General features: G+C 37.2%; 1 protein-coding gene across 4 annotated transcripts in view; it reads left to right on the top strand.

Annotated features, from left to right (window-relative positions):
* Nucleotides 1-16,258, top strand: part of VCAN (versican) — a 178,142-nt gene that overhangs the window by 117,982 nt on the left and 43,902 nt on the right. The gene's annotated exons all lie outside the window — the stretch shown is intronic.

Below are 16,258 nucleotides of genomic sequence, written 5' to 3'. Positions count from 1 at the left end.
TACAGCCTAGCTCAGTTCTAGAAAGTGCTATAGTTCGGTGTGTCACATATAATTTCAGATATGGGTATGTCAGCATTACCTCTGTTCCCTAAAAGCCAGGCTGTTAATGTTATTTATTTTATGATTTAATTGTTTCATCTCTAGGAATTTTTATGATGCCTTCTATTCTGCTCAAGCATTTTATTTTTCTCTCCAGCAAAATTCTTAAAAACTGTTTCTTTACATTGAATAATACTTGAAGTTTTCATTATCGAGCATAATTTATTGCTTCCTAAAGGTCAGACTGCACCATCTTTTGACTTTGGTAAGCTGAGCTGACAACACGTAGTGAATACAGTTTAGTAGATCAATTCAGGTTTGTATCTTTTTAACTTGGAAGTTGAGATCACTGATTTAGTGAAGTTGCTATATTCTAGTTTGAATATGTGAATTGAAAGAATAAATAGTTATTTTTTCCTTGACTGGGGTCCGAGAGGTTGGGCTAGAAGATTTTTTTTTTTTTTTGTACGTTTTCTCAGACTGTTGCAATATTCCTCTCAGGGTGTCATTTTCTTAAGAGTGATGCTGTCCTCATTAGAGTGCTCAGGAGTGCACCTGTTGGAAACGAACAGGCAGCTCCGATGTCAGGTCAGCTAGCTTCCAGGGCTGTAGGTGGAAACTTCATGCTTCTAATATCCAGAATGTTCTCAGTGTAATCTCCCACAGAGCAGTAAATAGAAGGAAATACATTCCCAGAGTATTGCCATTAATCTCCACTTGATAGTACAGTTGAAAGAGGCCAGGATTGGACATTACTGTCCTGCTAATGATGCTGTTTCTTGGAAATATTTATCGTGTCTCCTATCTCTTATATTCCTTTTCCACCTCTTGAAACTGGGGTCAGAGAGGGAAGATGAGTTGCCAAGTAGTGGAAATGAGGATTGCTGTTAGTAGGGCTGGAAAAGTGACAAGATGGTATTACTATGAAAAAGAAAAAACGGAAGTGAAAAGGAATTACTATTAGCACTTAATTTGAGAATTTTTAAAAAATGCTTGAGTGACTATGCAGAAGTTTTTCCCAATTTAGATGACTCTCAAGTCAGTGTAGATACTCAGTTAAATCGAATAATATAGAAAACAGTAAAAACTATTCTGCATTTAAAAACTCTTCTAAATGGGAAACTGTGTGATAAGGTTAAGGTGATCAAATTACAAAATAGAAAGTGTGCAACTTGATCTCCCTGTAAGCATTGACCGTCATCAGAAAAAAAAAATCTAAGTTTGTAAATGGCGACTCAAAATGAAGGGTCTGAGTAACCTGACCCAGAAACCATTTATACAAGGTGTGTGTTTACATTGGAGTTGTTGACTTAGTTCAGCTGGGTCTGGGAGATGTGCCTAGGTGTGTCCTCTTCCTTCTTCCACTTTTAAAACATGGGACCATGATTTGCTTTCAAACCAGTTTTTCTTCAGCATTGATAACAGTAGGTCAGCAAACTCTGTGGAAGGGGAATTGTTGGGTATCGCCATCAGGACAAGATTCCAGTGTGTGTGTGGTGGGGCAGGGCAGGGGATAGCCTGTATCTATCTAGTTCCCTCCCTCCGTCTCTCTCTGCCTCTCTCTGTTTCCCTCTTTCATCTATCGTTTTTTATGTCTGTCATTCTCCTTAAGACTAAAAGCATTGTTTATTGTCTTGACAATGAGGTTTAGTCAGATCCAACTGCTCACTTTTACTAATTTTACTTGTTTTCTATGAGAAATTTAATTTTTCAAGCATCTTGAACTTTGGCAAGGAAAAATGTTAAAGCAGATGTTAAGTTAATGGATTCTAAGGCAGGTGTACATTAATAAGGAAAAAATACATATGTGCCTGGAAACCAACTTCTTTATGTATCGAGACACATTTTTCCAGATTGGAAAATCCTCAGTTCATGTATGAACTTGTATAAATCTACTCACAAACATAGAACCGACCTCTACACATACCGTGCATTCAAGTAAGCAAAAATGCCACCCGTGCTACACTAAACCAAGGCGTTCATAATTTTTTGCTGTGCTCAGCAAGTCATATAAATCTTGATTTTTTTTAACTGCTATGAAACAAAACATGCTACTCAAGACACATTTATGTTACATTTGCTGAAATGGATCTTAATAGCAGTTTAAGGTGCTGTTGCTGGAGGGCAACTGTAGTTAGCAGTCAAAAAAAAATCTGAAGGAACTTTTCAGCTCATAAAAGTTTTATGAGCTGAAAAATGCTGTGGGGTGTGTTTAACAGTGGTTCAGGGGATACTGAAAACATGACTCCTTTCTACCTCAGGAGTAATTTGCACACCTGCATTTTGAAAAATTATTGAAAGGTTTTCTTTGTGAACATGTGTGAATTCTACAGGATTCAGTGGTGTGGGAAGAGTTTCTTCGATTCCGTACTTTTGTTTTTTTAAAGAACGCCCCTCTAAGTCATCGAAAATGTCACAAGTTGGTGTGACAGAACTGTGAATGTTTTTAAAAACTGCTATGACGCTATCTTTAAACTAAATAATTATTTGGAGATGTACAGATATTAAATTCAAACAGTCTTATGCAAATTCTCATACTTATAACCTTAAAAATAGGTGGTTTATTAGGTTTTTTCTTTTTTTTTTTTTTAAAGATTTTATTTATTTATTCGACAGAGATAGAGACAGCCAGCGAGAGAGGGAACACAAGCAGGGGGAGTGGGAGAGGAAGAAGCAGGCTCATAGCGACGGAGCCTGATGTGGGGCTCGATCCCACAACGCCAGGATCACGCCCTGAGCCGAAGGCAGACGCTTAACCGCTGTGCCACCCAGGCGCCCCTATTAGGTTTTTTCTTAAATGAGTTCATATATACTACATACTGTTTGTCAGGCTAGCTTGATGTTCTTTGTTTCATCAAGCATTCTTTTTTGCTAGTTTTATAGTTTATATCTAAGTGTAAGGCAGGTGTAAGGCCAATATTAAACTAAAATGATACAGATACTAAGATAGTTATAAAATTATTAATGTAATGGTATTAAAAATTAATGAGATGTTGAGAAAGATAATTTTGGCCTCTATCTTAGAATTCATTTTGCTTGGTTTCTGTATTGAAAATTATGGCACCTTATTGCTTACATCATTGAGAAATAACTCTCATGATAATTCCTCCTGTATTTCTGTTTGTATTTTGGAGAATTGTACACAAAGCTAAAGGTGTTGAGGAGAGGATGAAGAATAAGGGACATTATCTCTGAGAACAAGAGATAGACACCTGGGTGGTATTTATGGCAATATTTATCTCCTTGCATGCACAGTCATCATTTTTTAAAGGGCAATTTTTTTTTGTTTTTTTGTTTTAATTTTTAAAATTATTTATTTATTATTAACATAAAATGTATTATTTATATCAGGGATACAGGTCTGTGATTCATCAGTCTTACACAATACACAGCACTCACCATAACACATACCCTCCCCAGGGTCTATCACCCAGCCGCCTCATCCCTCCCACCCCCCTCCACTCCAGCAACCCTCAGTTTATTTGCTGAGATTAAGAGTCTCTTATGGTTTGTCTCCCTTTCTGGTTTCTTCTTGTTTCACTTTTGCCTCTTCCCCTATGATGCTCTGCCTTGTTTCTCAAATTCCACATATCAGTGAGATCATATGATGATTGTCTTTCTCTGAATGGCTTATTTTGCTTAGCATAGTACCCTCTAGTTCCATCCATGTCCTTGCAAATGATAAGATTTCATTTTTTGATGGCTGCATAATATTCCATTGTGTATATATACCACATCATCTTTATCCATTCATCTGTCAATGGATATCTGGGCTCTTTCCATAGTTTGGCTATTGTGAACATTGCTGCTATAAACATTGGGGTGCAGCTGCCCCTTCGGACCACTACATTTGTATCTTTGGGGTCAATACCCAGTAGTGCAATTGCTGGGTCACAGGGTAGCTCTATTTTCAACTTTTTGAGGAACCTCCATACTGTTTTCCAGAGTGGCTGCACCAGCTTGCATTCCCACCAACAGTGTAGGAGGGTTCCCCTTTCTCTGCATCTTTGCCAACATCTGTTGTCTCCTGACTTGTTAATTTTAGCCGTTCTGACTGGTGTGAGGTGGTATCTCATTGTGGTTTTGATTTGTATTTCCCTGATGCTGAGTGCTGTTGAGCACTTTTTCATGTGTCTTTTGGCCATTTGGATGTCGTCTTTGCAGAAATGTCTGTTCATGTCTTTTGTAAAAGGCAATGTTTACGTGAGATTGCTTCATATAACTTTTCAAAATCACATATTTTTCATTTTGATAGACTTGATTATGTAGGAAAAAAACTTTCAGATTTTTTATTATAGGAGCAGACTCCTTTCTTCAAACAAAATCTTATTAGAAACACTATATTTTGAGCAGATAAAAGAGCAGCTATTCTGGTTAATATTTGACAGGCAGCCACGCTCGCCACTGTACAGCCACGCTGCCCTATTCTGGTTAACATTTGAGAAAGGAGATCAGGATCCCCAGTCTCTTGGAACCTCTCTCTTACCTTGTGGGAGTTTCTAAACTAAAATGTACCTCAGATCACAGCCGGAAAAAGAATGATATGATCTAGCTAATTAGAAAGAAAGCAGCCACAATTATTCGTTCCTGAATGAATTGATTTTTTTTAACATAAAAGCATTTTTTAAATCGGTCTGATTATCAATACTTTATCTCACTATCATCCTACACATTCACTGATATTTATCTCTGAATAACTTTGTATGATGCAAAATAAAGCAAATTAAGCAAATCTAGGGTTTTTTCCCAAAGCTTTTATTTATTTATTTATTTGACAGAGAGAGAGAGCACACAAGCAAGAGGAGAGGCAGGCACAGGGAGAGAGAGAAGCAGGCTCTCTGCTGAGCAGGGAGCCCAATGAGGGGCTCAATGCCAGTATCCTGGGATCATGACCCAGGCCGAAGGCAGACGCTTAACCTACCAAGCCACCCAGGCGCCTGCAAATCTAGTTTCAATCTCATCGATGCCTACGCATCATCTAGGTAGTACGTAGTTACGTCTCAGAATATCACATGTATGTTCAGGGCTAAATCATTATCAAGCTCACAGAGCTTGATACTTTCAGGGCACGGTTTACATATATTTTCATGTTTAAACTTCAGAGATCATTTGTGAGACAGCTAGGGAAAGTATCGCAGATGGGCAAATGGAGGCACACGTTTAGGTTTAGTTTGCTGCTAAAATGTGTGATGACGTATGCTATTCAGACGCCTTCTGTGGCAAGAGAACAGCATCCTGAAATTGGTAGCCCTGGGTTTGGGCTGCTTCTTTCCTGCAGAATTTTGGAGCACATCCCCGAAATTGGTTGGGGCTGGTGCTTGCACACATGAGTGGTTCTCTTTGCTGGGCTCCCGCTGTGGCTTCCTGCCAGAGAAGCACATTTTTTTCTGCAGGGATTAGGATGGCTTCTGCCATCCCTCCTTCGCTGCCTGAAATCTAGAAAAGGATTGAGTTCCTCTTCTATTAGTCAAATCATGAGAAGGGAAGAGGCTATCTTCCCTTTGTTTCTATACTTTGAGGAAAAGAATTGACCTTAGTGTTTCTAAATTATTAGTGAGCTTAACCCTGTACTACAGATCAAAGGTTACCTTTTTAAAAAGTCCTTCTAAGTGAAGTATTTTGTGTGTGTCACACTCACATGCACACACCACTCACATGTAGACACAAACACACAATAGACCCTCAATTTTTAAAATGCTCTATGAATGTTTTATTAACCCACTCACCTTGAGGAAAAATTTAAGAAACTGAAATTGTTTCTTCATAGGTTGAAGTTTAATGAAAGATGTGTTCCACAGATAGCTAAAAAGACCTTTGTTATCTTCCTAACATGAGCCTATTCTTTCTGAAAATAGCATTTGCAGTTACAACTTAAAGTTATCAGAACTACTACTGAGGTGGGGCATTATCTAAAGACAAATACCTAGCTGTCACTGGCAATGAACTTGAGAGAAAGGCACACACTGTCTTCCAGAAGAGCACAGTCCAGCAAGATCTATCTCTGGTTAAAGCTACAGCATGCCTAGTCCTTTGACGGGTGGTAAAAGAGGCACAAAATAAACATAAACTATAGACCCTGCTCCCAAGGACTTTAAATGCATTCTGGGGAGCCAGTATTAACCCAATCAGATATAATTACAGTACAGAAACATACAGTTGCACACTAGGTAACATGGTACCAACTATAAATGGCAGTTGAGGTCAGCCAAGGAGGGAATCAATGAAGACAGGGAAGTCAGAGAATATTTCATGAGAAGGGAGAAGCTTAAGCTGGTCCTTGTTGGAGAGGAAGATCAAAAATAAATTACTAGAAACCAGTTATTAGCCTCTTGCTGCCCAGCAGAGGCTCATCAGTGGAGCTAAGGAGCCATAAGTATAATCAGGCATTTTTCTAAATAGCACTGGGATGACAGGGGGGCAAGGCCCACTTCAGAAGATGAATGCCTTCGTAGTGTTCACCTGGAGCCCAGATACTCAGCCAACATCTTCAGGAGGGAGTGTTCTCATTCAGTGTTCCTGTTCTTCAGTGATTCATGCTTTTTAACAAATATAGCATCTTCTGTAGGTTAAGTATGTTTAATTTTTTAAAATACATTCCCATGAAGTATCATGGTTCAGAATTACACACTTGTAAAGTTAAATGGCATGAAACTACTTCTTAAAGAGTGGGCTGTGTATTTTGAAAGGTGACTTAAAGGTTTATGCCATCTTAATTCAAGTGATTTTCGACTGAGTATGTTACAGAAGCAAGTGCTAGAAGTTGGAGAGTCTGGAGTCGGTCTCTCCTTTGATTATCTGCAGTGTAGACCCAGAAATTTCTTAAGTTCTGTCAGAATTTTTTCCAGTAAAATAGATGGAATGGCTATTATTATGTAGAAGGAATATTTCCTAAACTTTGATCCATACTCTTTTTCCCAAATCACAGGGATCACAAAACAAGGAAGTTGATCACATATGTATACGTACGCACACATACATGTATACACATCTATACATATAATATACAAATATATGTTTTCTCATTTATTTAACAAGTAGTCAAGTAACGACCATGCACAAGATACTCCACCAGAGCTGGATTTTTGCAGCATGCTCTGTGAGACTGAATGAACGTGGATGGGTAGTCAGCTCCATAAGATCCATGGCAGAGGCAGCTGACGCCGTGGAAGGAGCCTTTGGAAAGAGTCCTGGGTTCATTGTCAGCATTGCGATTTCCATCTGTTTGGTCTTAAAAATTGCTTTATCTCCAGAGGCCTCAGTTGTTATAACATTTAAAACATATAATAATTCTACAAGCTCACCAGGATGCTCGGAGGAGAAAGGAATCTCTTCAAGGGCTTGTCCATCGCTGTGGCAGGCACATCACACAGTTAATACTCCCATGACAACAAAGCACTACACGTCATGCCTGGCACTTGGGGACTACTGAGTACAAATTAATCCCCTCTCTGCTTTAGCGGTTATTTTATTCTGAACTTCTACATGTAGGGACACTTAGAATGTTTTGTACTGTAAATAGGTAAAAAATGGAATAATTTTAAAATTCAAGATTTAGGCCACGGGGAACCAGATATAATTATACTATAGTATCCACATAACTGTAAGAGCTTGTTAAAATTTTAATCCTCTATGAATTGTGTTTGTCTAGGGTGATGCCATTTTGGGTGCAAATCAGAAGCAGCTGCAACCCTTATTTAAAATTTAAATGTAGCATTGATTCTACAGCACCTATATGTAGAATTCATTAGCTTTCTGCGCTTTTTTCATGTGTGAGAATTGGGCTTATGATTTTGATAACTACCCATTTAATTTTTTTTTCCAAAGAAAAAGATCTTTTTACAAATTCTTTATAAATTTTTCCAGGTACTAGGCCTAGTCTCTTCTTGCATATTCATGGAATGCATGGGCATTCCCTGCTGTCTTTTTGTTGTTGTCAAGGAAACCCCCAGTTCTCTACACAGGGATTACATTCTTCTTTCTTAATAGCTCTTAGATCATTCATTTGTGCAATGAATAAAAAATGTATTCATGGGCCCAGACAGTGTTCAGAACATTTTTGAGGGAAAGGATGTAGCCAAGGGGAGAGACGTGCATCGTGAGAGGCGCAGTAGGGATAAAAGAAAAGGAAAAAGAAGTGCTCTCTGAGGTTTCATTTTAATGAGGTAAAATTGAAAATTGTATGTTTTTAATAAGGCATTGCCTATTTTTATCAATTTACAAAATTTATAACACTATACTTCAGTGAGGTACAAGAAGAAGAGTTGGCTATCCAGTTGCTTCATTGGTAGAATGATTCCAAGAAGGGGGCGCTGGCTGTGGGGTAGGAATTAGGGATGTGTTTTGGTGAAAACTGTTGTATTTTTTTTCATTTGTGTCGAAGTGCTTTGCATTTTTAACACCATAATTGAGGTGATAGAAAATGTAAAGTAGTCTTTCATCCTAGGGCATCATGTGAACAACTGAGAACCTGTTTTATTGTATTAAAAATGGTGTTCCTTAGAGAGATATGCCGGTGTTTAGACTTTTTGAGTATGAATCAGGAGGAAAACACCTATCTATTGGCAAGAAGGCTGTAATTGTTCCTAAAAAGAATGATTTGATTCTTGAGAGGAAAATACATTATGATGAACCCTCTAAATACTCACTGGAATTATTGTGATAATGGACAAAGTATTTCTCCATAAATAATTTAAAGTATAAATAGGAAAGGAAGAATCTCTGGCTTGAGGGAAAAGTTTAATTATATTTCAGCATCTGTGTCTATAAAAAATTGACCTATCGTGTCACGAGATTATGCCCAGATTTGCTTGCACACGTGTATAATCAGTACACACTACCTTGACTGGCTTCTGGTGGATTCATCTTTTGGCTTTGTGCCATAGTCTTCTTGGTCTCTAACAGGGTGATTTAGTTGCTTTGGCCATGTGCTGTGAAAAGTAAGTTTCTGAAGGTTTTGGTTTTCCTAAGTTGAGAAAGGAGAAAGGAAATATACTAAGGTATATTTCTATAGAGTATAACGGAATATAGTATGGTTACCATTTTTCACTATGCTGCACTCTCACCTTGCTCTGCTTTGGAAGGAAGCCATTTTACTATCTGCAGATGAAACATTCTCCTCCCATCTCTTCACACTCACTTCCAGGAAATAATTGGAGGTGTTGAAATAAAGTCATTCAGTCAAGCTATTGTGTGGCTAGAGAAAAGAAGATAACGCAATCTATTGCTTAATAGGGAAGACAACTTGAAATAATTAGTAAGCAAAAACATATAATAAAGGCTATTTGCTTGCGTTAGTAAAAAGATAAAACTAGACGTAATATGAGTAAATTAATAGAAGAAGCATCTTTATATTTGGCTTCACAGGAAACTCTGAAAGCTCATTCCCTCCCTGAGCAACCACCCAGCGTGCCGGGAGGACCCAGAGCTACACTACACCAGGCAGCTAACCAACAGTGACGCCATTCTGAGCACGGGGGTTTGAGAAACACCAGGAAATGGCCCAGTGCTGAAATATTGCCAACACGGCTTCTCAGCCCTGGCTGTCTATTAGAATGACCAGGAAGCCTCTAAGTAAAAAAGCCCATGACCCCATCCCTCATCAGACTATTTGAATCTGGATTTCTACTGGGGGGACTTGGGTATTTGTACTTTTTGTTAAGTTTCTTAAATTTGCTTCATTTATTTTTCATTACTAGATATGTGTATTTTTAAATGCATCTCTTGTGATTTTGATAGTGAGTGTTGAACATCACTGGTAAAGTTAAGGCTTTCCAACCTGCAGACAGCTGGCTGAAGTAGACTCTCTTGGGGAAGGGAATGCTTTAAGCCTCTGCCAGTTAAGCTGTACTTTACCAGTTTTAAGGAGAAAAAGAATATATCCAATTCAGTCTCCTCTGAGTGCCATGGTGCTCTTTGATCACATTTTGGGAAGTGTAGCTTTTGTCACAAGTGTTAAATGAACCTTGGCATCTGTAAGGAAGAAAATAGAATTAAATATTAAAATGTATGTTTTTAAAAAGTTTCCAGAATAATTATAATTGAATCAGAAGTAATGGTAAGGGGTGGAAAATATATCTTGAATTACCCAGACTGCATACCTCACTTTGCTGTGTCCATGTTACCTGCTCTGTATCAGCATGGAAACTGTAAGAAAATACATATGGTTATGGCTTAGGGATTCTTTTGACTCTACTACTGAAGTGACTTTGTTCATTATACATTTACATTCAGAAAAATGGTGATTACCACCCTGATATAAGCCTAAATGGAAGGCTGGATTTGGAAAGAATGTGAACGAAAAAAAAAAAATTTGCAACTGTGACTGTGCATTTAGATTATCTGGATTTTTATATCCAGAAAAGTCTTTACTGTTTGCGTTATCTGTATGGTTCCTTAGTTGTATCTCAGAATTCAATCTGCTATTGCAATCAAACGACAATAATGTCTTCAGCCCAAAATTCACATCTTTCAAAGGACGTATCAAACTCCAATAGAGTGTAACCATTTTCCTTCTTGATGTTAAGAAACCGAGCAGACATTCTTCCAACAAGATTCTCAACGAGGGGCTGAGTGGCAAGAGTATGAGAGGCATTCATGTTTAAAGGATCCCTTCACTCACTTTAATTATGGAATACAGAATTTAGAATGGGAGGTGAAACAAAAATATAGACACAGCTAAGGAATTTGTAAATAAGAAACAATATGACCTAAGTCCTGTGGCATACAAATCAAAGATACAACCAATTTGGGCTGAGGAGTTTTAGAGAAGCTGTCCTGGAGAACTGAGGGCATTAGCTGGATCATTCATAAATGCATGGATGAAGTTCAAAGGAGGATTTATGAAGCATTCCAAGTTGGGGATGGGAGGGCTCTTCTTGAACAGAGGTTGAGCAAGGAATGAGGAGGATAATAAGATAGGGACATGGAGTTGCTGGGCTCCAAGGCAGAGAAGCAGAGAATTCTAACAGAGAACTGAAGGAAGAGGATAAATATGGGGACAATTAATGGGGCCATTCGAACACCCTCATGAAGAGGTCAGGTGGAAAAGGTGAGCAGAAACCGTTACTGACTTTTGAAGAAAGGAGTAACCTAATTAAAAATAAAATGGTGTCTGGTAAAGTTTATCTTACCAGCTATAATTTAGACAGAAAGGAAGTATAAACATATTTATGAGAGGCATTTTTTTACTTTACTCAAAGCTTTTACTGAAATTTTAAATCCTTGATTCTGACCAAAGCGTTTTTCTAGTGTTAGGATATTTGGTATCTATCTGTCTATCTATCTGTCATCTATCAAGGGCTTTGACGATGTTGAAGAACTAAAGTGAAAAAGATAATGTACTGCCTATGGTTGGTTTTATTTGTTATATTTTTAAGCAACTTTGAAACCTAAATAACCTGGCTTACTTCTCTTTCATATAGCTCCTTATCTTATTGTTCAGAAATTCTTGAAGGTCTCAAACTTACTTGATTATGCTCTCCAGGAAAGCCCTTGCTCTTTAAAAATTGGAAGTTACGAAGTCCCCTGGGCTTTTTCTATAAGTAAGAAGAGCCCACACTTGGTGATAGCTCCTTGAGCACTCTTAGACTAGATGACTGTATCTAAACACATACTTTCCACTTGAAGGAACAGCATTATTAGCGGATTATCTCAAGTTGGGGAAAAGAGATGATTCCCATTTATCATCCTCATAACATGTCTGCCTCTTAAAAGTGAGGCCATCAGAAACGCTTATGTTGTTTATCCACATATATTACCCTTTCTGGGTGTAAAATTCATGAATTGGGAAATCTCGAGCTCCTTGCTCTGCAGTGTAAGCTCACATGCTTGGGAGGTGCACCAGATGAAGCTCGGCTAGCAGAGTTAGTAGGGAGGTATGAGTCACAGACTCTAATGCTGGTCTCCCAACTTTTACGTCTCTCTCATCTCTGGCAAGATTGAGTATTGATATAAATATCACTTGATTTTCAGCTATTGAGGTAATTAGTTAAGGATGCAAAAATATCTGAAGAGATTTGGAGAGGGTGTTTATATCTTGATTACTAACATCAATTTTTGTAACATGCTGAGTCGGCACCTTTTTTAGTGTCTCAAATTCTGACAATATTGGGGAATTTAGGATGTCTGAAACAATCTGATTGAAATTTATATTGGATGGGCGCGCCTAGGTGGCTCAGTGGATTAAGCGTCTGATTTCGGCTCAGGTCATGATCTCGGGGTTCTGGGATTGAGCCTGTATGGGGTTCCCCGCTCAGCAGGGAGTCTCCCTCTCTCTCTCCCCCTCCCCCTACTCGTGCCCTCTCTCTCTCTTTCCTCTCTCTCTCTCCCTCTGTCAAATACATAAATAAAATCTTTTTAAAAAATTATATTAGATGATTTTCTTTGGTTCCTAAGGTGCCGGCATTTTATTTTACATTAAGAACACATCAAACGTGAATGAAATTGAGTCATTTGTTTCTGTCTGGTTGTTGGACCTATAGGTATGTGTCAGAAAACATGTAAACATCTTAAAGAACTTCAAACTTTCTCTACTTAAATTCTGTAAGTATTGCTCAGGCACTTCAGTATGGTTGCCTATTGTATTTTTAAAATAAGGAAACAAAATACTTGTGTTGCACGTTAAAATGAAATCCATTTTATGAAAGAAACATGATCCTAATATATCTCTGCTGAGTAAATTGGTGTATAGTTATATTTAATTAAAAGCTCTTAAACTTAAATTGTAAAACTCCCCGAAGACAGTGTGAACTTTAGCCAGCTGCCTATGCATCTTAGCAACTGTGTTTTGTGTCTGCTGACAGCGTGACTGGAAGATTGTGCTATGTCCACAAAATTCTGCCATGAAGTACTTAAAAATACTTGGTGAATAATTTGAGGTCAGCTCGCAATTAAGCGTTGTGTGAAATGCCATTAAAAAATCTATTAACTGTGGTACTAGTATATTCAAGTAAGCTGTTAAAATACATTTGTATAAACATAGAACAGATTATACATACACTGTGTGGAGTTCTGTGGTCTGACTCTTGAAATCCAAATAAAAGTTATATTATCCTTAGAATAAAATTCTAAAATAGAGTGTTTTATAAGGACTGGTTCATCTAAGAGCTGGGAACGTTAATTACTGCATTAGGTTGCACTGTTAATACGAAATAGAGCAGATCGTGACTTTGGAATGAGATGCCTGCTTTTACAATAGCACAGGTGTCCCCCCACCACACCCCACAAAGAAACTTTTATGGTTTGCAATAATGACAGTACTGATAACTCTAATAACGTGTGTGGTGGGTGGGGGTAGTAACAAGAAAGAGGGATGAAGAAGTAATTTTAAAGACTGAATAACAAAAAGGGGCAAATAGGAATCTGGGTGAGTTGTCAGATAGCAATGACAGGAGTATGGGCTGGGGGGAAAGAACTCGCGCCTCCATACTGGGTAGATTTCAGAGCTCCACAAAGTATGGGAACACACTGGCCACACTGACAATAAAATGTAGATTGATCTGTAGAGAATCTGTTGGTGGTAAAAATTACCTTTAAAGCCCCAGACAATTAACATTTCCGTCACCCTCAAAACAGTATTAAGAAATCTGATGAAACCATTTGGAAGCTGACACAACTTATTTAAACGATGAATATTAGTCACTTAATTGTGAATCTGAGGAAAAAGGAAACAAAAGAATTTCAACTTTTATTTTGCATCTGTTTTATGTAAGAATTTCCCTTTAGTAGAACATTTTTGTGGTACATATCCAATGAGCACTTTTTAAAATACATCTCTTCTTCTCAGTTACTGTTGAGTGTGATGCACTGATCGTTCTTTAGTGGTTGCCAGCGTCATGGTACAATGAGAAGCAGAAGACAAAACAGCTTAAGATGTTCCTATGTGTTCTACTCTTCTGAAAGCAAGTCAGATCAGATACTTGTGAGGTACAAGAAGGAATCCTAGGATAAATGTAATGATTGGTATATTTGCAATATGTACACTAAAAAATTTTCCTTTTGAAATAAAGAGAAAGGTGTTAGTAAGGCCATTTTTCTTACCTTTTGGAAAGAGCATTTGTTTGAAAGAGAGAGAGGCAGGCAGACAGATAAACAGACTTGGAAGATACTCTTGGAGGTTGTAGGTCTCTACAAAGTTGATAAGCAAGTGTCTGCAGTACAGTCTGATACATAATACATAGTACATTTTATGCAGTCAGTTGTCTTCTGGGAAGATAATACAGTTGGGTGGCATGCATGGTTGTGGTAGTGAATTTAATTTTATGTGCAAAAACCGGTATGAAACCGACTGTGAAGAATATTCAAAGGACAACTCTGCTGTGTTTGTATTGCTATGATTGAAATATTGTGATATTTACTTAGGTTAGAAAGTGGAATATATTGCATCTAACAGTTGAATCTTTTGGTAAAATATTCTGATATAATGGTCTAAAATGCTAAGGGAAATCCCCATAGATTCATGTGCCATAAAAAATGTTGAAGTTCATTATCCAAGTGGAAACTGGACTAAAACAACATTATACTTTGTTCATTGGAACTAAAATTAGAGAATATAAAGTGAATGCCAGGGTCTTTTATTAGTTGAATTAAGTAGATTTAGTAAGAATTGATAGTCAAGGAAATTATTATATAAATTGTTGATTTACAATTATAGCTCTTTGTTTTCTATCCTGGGGGGGGGACATTTTATTTTAGATTATTCAATCCTTTGTAAAACATGTAAGTCAACATCATGACATGTCAGTTCCTTTGACACAGTGATAGTTGATACACTGATATACCTTAGTGTCTTCTCTCTCTCTCTCTGCTTTTCTTCACCCCATTTATTTTTAGAGCTACCAACGTCCTACATTGATGGCACCTCCTTTTATATTCACCAAGAAGATCATGGGATATGTTTATATCGGGTTTTCTTTTTTTTACTATTTTTTTAAGTAAGGAATTTATTTAGAAACCTGTATGAACCTATACAGGCAATGAGTATTGTTTACCCTGTTCCTGGCCTAGGAGTTTATAAATACACACTATCAAGCAGTCATTTCCTTATATATCCTAAGTTTGTTTGGAGAAGCTTGGCTGAATGGTTAGTTTTATCTCCATTATTTATGAAACAGTACAAAATGTGGTGGGGATTCTTTATATGCTTGAGACAGACCTCTGTTTCTTATTTAAAATTCTTTCTGTATTTAAATGAAAGATGTTGTGTGAATTTAGTGTCTGTGTGTGTGATACTTCTTGATGTGAATTCTAGTTTTATTTACGCCTCATGAAACCTAATGCAAAAGGTTGAATGTAACACCAGAGTATTCACGAGTGAAGACAGGCATATTTTTGAAGCTTCAAAATATAGTTAGATGCTATAAAGTTGTACAAAGTAGTTTGAGTCTGGCTTACCTCAACTATGTTAAAATAGTATTAGCAACGAGAGATAATTTGGTGATTAGATAAAGTTACTGATATGATATTTCAAAAGATTCTTTTATACAAAGGCATTTAAAATGTATTCTCATATACATATATGTACATATGCGTATATATTATCACATTTTTTTTCCATAGCAAAACAGTGGGCTTCACTGTAAGCCATATTAAGAGGTGTTATCTGAAGATTTTAAAATTGTCCTCTTTTAAAACAAATACACCGTGAGACACTATAAGATCACAGTAACAACTTCAGTGATCTAATATTGAATGAGCTTATGTTTTTAATTACATTTTTTTTTAAAAACGTAAGGCATTTAGTCATGTTCTTGTTTGGCAATTAGGAGTTGTCGCAGCATCTGTGACAGAAATCATTTGTATTGTTTTATATTTTTGTAATATACTAGAGTTATATGTTGATCGCACTTCTCTTACGTATTTTCTATATATTTTTTATATATTTGAATACACATAAGCCTTTGTTTCCATAGTTAAAAGGCTGAATATCTGGGGTGGAATGAAAGGGAGATTTGGGTATAGGACATATGGTTAGGGTAAGAATAATCCAGCCCTACGCAAGTAATTTTTTATGGAGATTACACAGTGAGGATGTGATGGGATACAGAGAAGAGTTTTCTTTTTTGCTTTTATTAGGGTGAAAGGGATAAAGGTAAATATAGTATATGTCTTCCAGTTACATAAAAGTCTTGTGGTCTGTAGTTTTCTAAGCAAACCACAGTTAAAAACATAGAGGAGCTTCTGAGAGTTTTTATTGATAGTTCATATACTTCTGAATTTATTT

This window comes from Ursus maritimus, unplaced genomic scaffold (genome assembly GCF_017311325.1).
Source record: "Ursus maritimus isolate PB19 unplaced genomic scaffold, ASM1731132v1 scaffold_5, whole genome shotgun sequence".
NCBI classification, from domain to species: Eukaryota; Metazoa; Chordata; class Mammalia; order Carnivora; family Ursidae; genus Ursus; species Ursus maritimus.
The sequence above is the reverse complement of the archived record's forward strand: the minus strand, read 5'-3'. Positions and strand labels throughout refer to the sequence as shown.